Raw genomic sequence first — 7,500 nt, forward strand, 5'->3', positions numbered from 1 at the left:
GGAGCGAGCGCCCCCCAGCTCCATCGCTCTGGGGGTAATAGGCCGGCGTCTGCCACACTTAGGCCGGAGAGGAGCACCTTCCCCGGGCACGGGCGGGGAGCGAGCGCCCCCAGCTCCATCGCTCCGGGGGTAATAGGCCGGCGTCTGTCACACTTAGCCCGAATATGAGCACCTTCCCCGGGCACGGGCGGTGCCAAGCGTCCCCTAAGTTTGCCCAAATGGAAGCTCCGGAGGAGGAGTGCGGGCGTGTGTCACACTTGGCCCGAATAGGAGCACCTTCCCCGGGCACAGGCGGTGCCAAGCGGCCCCTAAGTTTGCCCAAATGGAAGCTCCGGTGGAGGAGTGCATGCTGCATGACAGTGAAGCCGAATAGGAGCACCTTCCCCGGGCACATACGGTGCCAAGCGGCCCCTAAGTTTGCCCTTATGGAAGCTCCGGAGGAGGAGTGCATGCTGTGTGACAGTGAAGCCGAATAGGAGCACCTTCCCCGGGCACAGACGGTGCCAAGCGGCCCCTAAGTTTGCCCAAATGGAAGCTCCGGAGGAGGAGTGCATGCTGCATGACAGTGAAGCCGAATAGGAGCACCTTCCCCGGGCACAGACGGTGCCAAGCGGCCCCTAAGTTTGCCCTTATGGAAGCTCCGGAGGAGGAGTGCATGCTGCCTGACAGTGAAGCCGAATATGAGCACCTTCCCCGGGCACAGGCGGTGCCAAGCGGCCCCTAAGTCTACCCTCATGGAAGCTCCGGAGGAGGAGTGCGGGCGTGTGTCACACTTGGCCCGAATAGGAGCACCTTCCCCGGGCACAGGCGGTGCCAAGCGGCCCCTAAGTTTGCCCTTATGGAAGCTCCGGAGGATGAGTGCATGCTGCCTGACAGTGAAGCCGAATATGAGCACCTTCCCCGGGCACAGGCGGTGCCAAGCGGCCCCTAAGTTTGCCCTAATGGAAGCTCCGGGGGAGGAGTGCGGGCGTGTGTCACACTTAGCCCGGAGAGGAGCACCTTCCCCGGGCACAGACGGTGCCAAGCGGCCCCTAAGTTTGCCCTTATGGAAGCTCCGGAGGAGGAGTGCGGGCGTGTGTCACACTTGGCCCGAATATGAGCACCTTCCCCGGGCACAGGCGGTGCCAAGCGGCCCCTAAGTTTGCCCAAATGGAAGCTCCGGAGGAGGAGTGCGGGCGTGTGTCACACTTGGCCCGAATATGAGCACCTTCCCCGGGCACAGGCGGTGCCAAGCGGCCCCTAAGTTTGCCCAAATGGAAGCTCCGGAGGAGGAGTGCGGGCGTGTGTCACACTTGGCCCGAATATGAGCACCTTCCCCGGGCACAGACGGTGCCAAGCGGCCCCTAAGTTTGCCCAAATGGAAGCTCCGGAGGAGGAGTGCATGCTGCCTGACAGTGAAGCCGACTATGAGCACCTTCCCCGGGCACAGGCGGTGCCAAGCGGCCCCTAAGTCTACCCTCATGGAAGCTCCGGAGGAGGAGTGCGGGCGTGTGTCACACTTGGCCCGAATATGAGCACCTTCCCCGGGCACAGACGGTGCCAAGCGGCCCCTAAGTTTGCCCAAATGGAAGCTCCGGAGGAGGAGTGCACGCTGTGTGACAGTGAAGCCGAATATGAGCACCTTCCCCGGGCACAGGCGGTGCCAAGCGGCCCCTAAGTTTGCCCTTATGGAAGCTCCGGAGGAGGAGTGCATGCTGTGTGACAGTGAAGCCGAATATGAGCACCTTCCCCGGGCACAGGCGGTGCCAAGCGGCCCCTAAGTTTGCCCAAATGGAAGCTCCGGAGGAGGAGTGCGGGCGTGTGTCACACTTGGCCCGAATAGGAGCACCTTCCCCGGGCACGGGCGGTGCCAAGCGGCCCCTAAGTTTGCCCAAATGGAAGCTCCGGAGGAGGAGTGCATGCTGCCTGACAGTGAAGCCGAATATGAGCACCTTCCCCGGGCACAGGCGGTGCCAAGCGGCCCCTAAGTCTACCCTCATGGAAGCTCCGGAGGAGGAGGGCGGGCGTGTGTCACACTTGGCCCGAATAGGAGCACCTTCCCCGGGCACAGGCGGTGCAAAGCGGCCCCTAAGTCGGTAAAGGTTGAAATAAGTAAATAAATACAAAAAGGACGAGGGGGGAAAAAAAAAGGCAAAAACGTATAAAATTCCCCCATTCATTTCAATGGGCTCGGCCGAATTGGGCTTGCGGGACCGCCGAGGGCACGCCGGAGGGCGGTTGAGTCGGTAAAAGTTGAAATAAATGAATAAATACAAAAAGAACGAGGGGGGGAAAAAAAGGCAAAAACGTATAAAATTCCCCCATTCATTTCAATGGGCTCGGCCGAATTGGGCTTGCGGGACCGCCGAGGGCACGCCGGAGGGCGGTTGAGTCGGTAAAAGTTGAAATAAATGAATAAATACAAAAAGAACGAGGGGGGGAAAAAAAAGGCAAAAACGTATAAAATTCCCCCATTCATTTCAATGGGCTCGGCTAAAATGGGCCTGCAGTACTGCCGAGAGGCCGCCGGAGGACGCCCTAGTAGGCAAACGTTGATCCCCACACACGAGGGGTCAGTTAGGCGACCAGGGGTAGCGTTTAGGCGACCAGGGGTAGCGTTTAGGTGACCAGGGGAAGCGTTTAGGCGACCAGGGGTAGCGTTTAGGTGACCAGGGGTAGCGTTTAGGCGACCAGGGGTAGCGTTTAGGCGACCAGGGGTAGCGTTTAGGCGACCAGGGGTAGCTTTTAGGCGACCAGGGGTAGCTTTTAGGCGACCAGGGGTAGCGTTTAGGCGACCAGGGGCGTTGCAGTTCCGCCGAATTGCATTAGGGGCGCTGCAGTAGGCAAACGTTCTTCCCCCCTAGTCAGAGGGTCATTTGCCTACTTCCCAGGTTTACCCGGGTTTTCCAAAACACCTGGGGCACATTTTCAGGGATCACGTTTTTAGAAACAAAAATATTCATAATTTCTTCTAAGTCCCCTTTCCAGCGGGGAACTTTGAAACATTGTATCCGACCACTGAAGGCTGTTGGCGGGCACGGCGCGGCAAACAGCCCGCACTCAGGCATGGAGCTCCGGGGAAAGTTGCCTAATTTCTTCTAAGTCCCCTTTCCAGCGGGGAACTTTGAAACATTGTATCCGACCGTGGAAGGCTGTTGGCGGGCACGGCGCGGCTCATAGCCGGCCCTCAGGCACGGAGCTCCGGGTGAATTTTCACAAATTTCTTCTAAGTCCCCTTTCCAGCGGGGAACTTTGAAACATTGTATCCGACCGTGGAAGGCTGTTGGCGGGCACGGCGCGGCTCATAGCCGGCCCTCGGGCACGGAGCTCCGGGTGAATTTTCACAAATTTCTTCTAAGTCCCCTTTCCAGCGGGGAACTTTGAAACATTGTATCCGACCGTGGAAGGCTGTTGGCGGGCACGGCGCGGCTCATAGCCGGCCCTCGGGCACGGAGCTCCGGGTGAATTTTACTCAATTCTTCTAAGTCCCCTTTCCAGCGGGGAACTTTGAAACATTGTATCCGACCGTGGAAGGCTGTTGGCGGGCACGGCGCGGCTCATAGCCGGCCCTCAGGCACGGAGCTCCGGGTGAATTTTCACAAATTTCTTCTAAGTCCCCTTTCCAGCGGGGAACTTTGAAACATTGTATCCGACCGTGGAAGGCTGTTGGCGGGCACGGCGCGGCTCATAGCCGGCCCTCGGGCACGGAGCTCCGGGTGAATTTTCACAAATTTCTTCTAAGTCCCCTTTCCAGCGGGGAACTTTGAAACATTGTATCCGACCGTGGAAGGCTGTTGGCGGGCACGGCGCGGCTCATAGCCGGCCCTCAGGCACGGAGCTCCGGGTGAATTTTCACAAATTTCTTCTAAGTCCCCTTTCCAGCGGGGAACTTTGAAACATTGTATCCGACCGTGGAAGGCTGTTGGCGGGCACGGCGCGGCTCATAGCCGGCCCTCGGGCACGGAGCTCCGGGTGAATTTTCACAAATTTCTTCTAAGTCCCCTTTCCAGCGGGGAACTTTGAAACATTGTATCCGACCGTGGAAGGCTGTTGGCGGGCACGGCGCGGCTCATAGCCGGCCCTCAGGCACGGAGCTCCGGGTGAATTTTCACAAATTTCTTCTAAGTCCCCTTTCCAGCGGGGAACTTTGAAACATTGTATCCGACCAAAGGAAGGCTGTTGGCGGGCGCGGCGCGGCTCATAGCCGGCCCTCGGGCACGGAGCTCCGGGTGAATTTTACTCAATTCTTCTAAGTCCCCTTTCCAGCGGGGAACTTTCAAACATTGTATCCGACCACTGAAGGCTGTTGGCGGGCGCGGCGCGGCTCACAGCCCGCCATCAGGCACGGAGCTCCGGGGAAATTTGCCTCATTTCTTCTAAGTCCCCTTTCCAGCGGGGAACTTTCAAACATTGTATCCGACCAAAGGAAGGCTGTTGGCGGGCGCGGCGCGGCTCACAGCCCGCCCTCAGGCACGGAGCTCCGGTGAAATTTGCTCAATTCTTCTAAGTCCCCTTTCCAGCGGGGAACTTTGAAACATTGTATCCGACCAAAGGAAGGCTGTTGGCGGGCACGGCGCGGCTCATAGCCGGCCCTCGAGCACGGAGCTCCGGGGGAATTTGCCTCATTTCTTCTAAGTCCCCTTTCCAGCGGGGAACTTTGAAACATTGTATCCGACCAAAGGAAGGCTGTTGGCGGGCACGGCGCGGCTCATAGCCGGCCCTCGAGCACGGAGCTCCGGGGGAATTTGCCTCATTTCTTCTAAGTCCCCTTTCCAGCGGGGAACTTTGAAACATTGTATCCGACCAAAGGAAGGCTGTTGGCGGGCACGGCGCGGCTCATAGCCGGCCCTCGAGCACGGAGCTCCGGGGGAATTTGCCTCATTTCTTCTAAGTCCCCTTTCCAGCGGGGAACTTTGAAACATTGTATCCGACCACTGAAGGCTGTTGGCGGGCACGGCGCGGCTCATAGCCGGCCCTCGGGCACGGAGCTCCGGGTGAATTTGCCTCATTTCTTCTAAGTCCCCTTTCCAGCGGGGAACTTTGAAACATTGTATCCGACCGTGGAAGGCTGTTGGCGGGCACGGCGCGGCTCATAGCCGGCCCTCGGGCACGGAGCTCCGGGTGAATTTGCCTCATTTCTTCTAAGTCCCCTTTCCAGCGGGGAACTTTGAAACATTGTATCCGACCACTGAAGGCTGTTGGCGGGCGCGGCGCGGCTCACAGCCCGCCCTCAGGCACGGAGCTCCGGGGAAATTTGCCTCATTTCTTCTAAGTCCCCTTTCCAGCGGGGACCTTTCAAACATTGTATCCGACCACTGAAGGCTGTTGGCGGACGCGGCGCGGCTCACAGCCCGCCCTCAGGCACGGAGCTCCGGGGAAATTTGCCTCATTTCTTCTAAGTCCCCTTTCCAGCGGGGAACTTTCAAACATTGTATCCGACCACTGAAGGCTGTTGGCGGGCGCGGCGCGGCTCACAGCCCGCACTCAGGCACGGAGCTCCGGGGAAATTTGCCTCATTTCTTCTAAGTCCCCTTTCCAGCGGGGACCTTTCAAACATTGTATCCGACCACTGAAGGCTGTTGGCGGACGCGGCGCGGCTCACAGCCCGCCCTCAGGCACGGAGCTCCGGGGAAATTTGCCTCATTTCTTCTAAGTCCCCTTTCCAGCGGGGAACTTTCAAACATTGTATCCGACCACTGAAGGCTGTTGGCGGGCGCGGCGCGGCTCACAGCCCGCACTCAGGCACGGAGCTCCGGGGAAATTTGCCTCATTTCTTCTAAGTCCCCTTTCCAGCGGGGACCTTTCAAACATTGTATCCGACCACTGAAGGCTGTTGGCGGACGCGGCGCGGCTCACAGCCCGCCCTCAGGCACGGAGCTCCGGGGAAATTTGCCTCATTTCTTCTAAGTCCCCTTTCCAGCGGGGACCTTTCAAACATTGTATCCGACCACTGAAGGCTGTTGGCGGACGCGGCGCGGCTCACAGCCCGCCCTCAGGCACGGAGCTCCGGGGGAATTTGCCCCCTCATTTCTTCTAAGTCCCCTTTAGGCGACCAGGGGTTGACAATTTAGGTGACCAGGGGTTGACAATTTAGGCGACCAGGGGTGACTTTTAGGCGACCAGGGGTGAGGTTTAGGCGACCAGGGGTGAGGTTTAGGCGACCAGGGGTAGCGTTTAGGCGACCAGGGGCGTTGCAGTTCCGCCGAATTGCATTAGGGGCGCTGCAGTAGGCAAACGTTTTTACCCCTAGTCAGAGGGTCATTTGCCTACTTCCCAGGTTTACCCGGGTTTTCCAAAACACCTGGGGCACATTTTTAGGAACCACGTTTTTAGAAACAAAAATTCTTCTATGTCCACCTCCGTGAAAGAAATTGCCCAATGGTTCCCGCGGAAGAGAGCTGCCAGGCGGACGCATACTGCAATAACGGCCGCCCTGGCGCTCTGGTGGATGTTATCCTCGAAATTTCTTCTATGTGCCCATTCCAGCGGGCAACTTGCGAACAATGGTGTCCGACCATGGAAGGCTGTTGGCGGACGCGGCGCGGCTCACAGCCCGCCCTCAGGCACGGAGCTCCGGGGGAATTTTCCCCTCATTTCTTCTAAGTCCCCATTCCAGCGGGGAGCTTGCAAACGTGGTATCCGACCACTGAAGGCTGTTGGCGGGCACGGCCCCACCAGCGCAACACGGCACTTCCTATGACTCGGGTCCGACGCAGGAGGAGCGGTCCTCCCGGCCCCACCACACGGCACTTCCTATGACTCGGGTCCGACGCAGGAGGAGCGGTCCTCCCGGCCCCGCCACACGGCACTTCCTATGACTCGGGTCCGACGCAGGAGGAGCGGTCCTCCCGGCCCCGCCACACGGCACTTCCCATGACTCGGGTCCGACGCAGGAGGAGCGGTCCTCCCGGCCCCACCACCGCCACACGGCACTTCCCATGACCCGGGTCCGACGCAGGAGGAGCGGTCCTCCCGGCCCCACCGCAACACACACAACCACTGACCGATTGGCAATCATGACCCGCCATCGGAGGGCCCCTGCCGGCCCCGGCCTCGCGCCGGGGTGTTCGGGTGGACGGTTCCTTCGGCCTGCGGGTCGACCTCTGAGCGTTGGCCGGCACCGCAGCACCGCAGCACACACATAACCACTGACCGATTGGCAATCATGACCCGCCATCGGAGGGCCCCTGCCGGCCCCGGCCTCGCGCCGGGGTGTTCGGGTGGACGGTTCCTTCGGCCTGCGGGTCGACCTCTGAGCGTTGGCCGGCACCGCAGCACACACACAACCACTGACCGATTGGCAATCATGACCCGCCATCGGAGGGCCCCTGCCGGCCCCGGCCTCGCGCCGGGGTGTTCGGGTGGACGGTTCCTTCGGCCTGCGGGTCGACCTCTGAGCGTTGGCCGGCACCGCAGCACACACATAACCACTGACCGATTGGCAATCATGACCCGCCATCGGAGGGCCCCCGCCGGCCCCGGCCTCGCGCCGGGGTGTTCGGGTGGACGGTTCCTTCGGCC

Source organism: Idiotropiscis lumnitzeri, unplaced genomic scaffold (genome assembly GCF_059441095.1).
Source record: "Idiotropiscis lumnitzeri isolate Australia: NSW breed Sydney's pygmy pipehorse unplaced genomic scaffold, RoL_Ilum_1.0 HiC_scaffold_371, whole genome shotgun sequence".
NCBI classification, from domain to species: Eukaryota; Metazoa; Chordata; class Actinopteri; order Syngnathiformes; family Syngnathidae; genus Idiotropiscis; species Idiotropiscis lumnitzeri.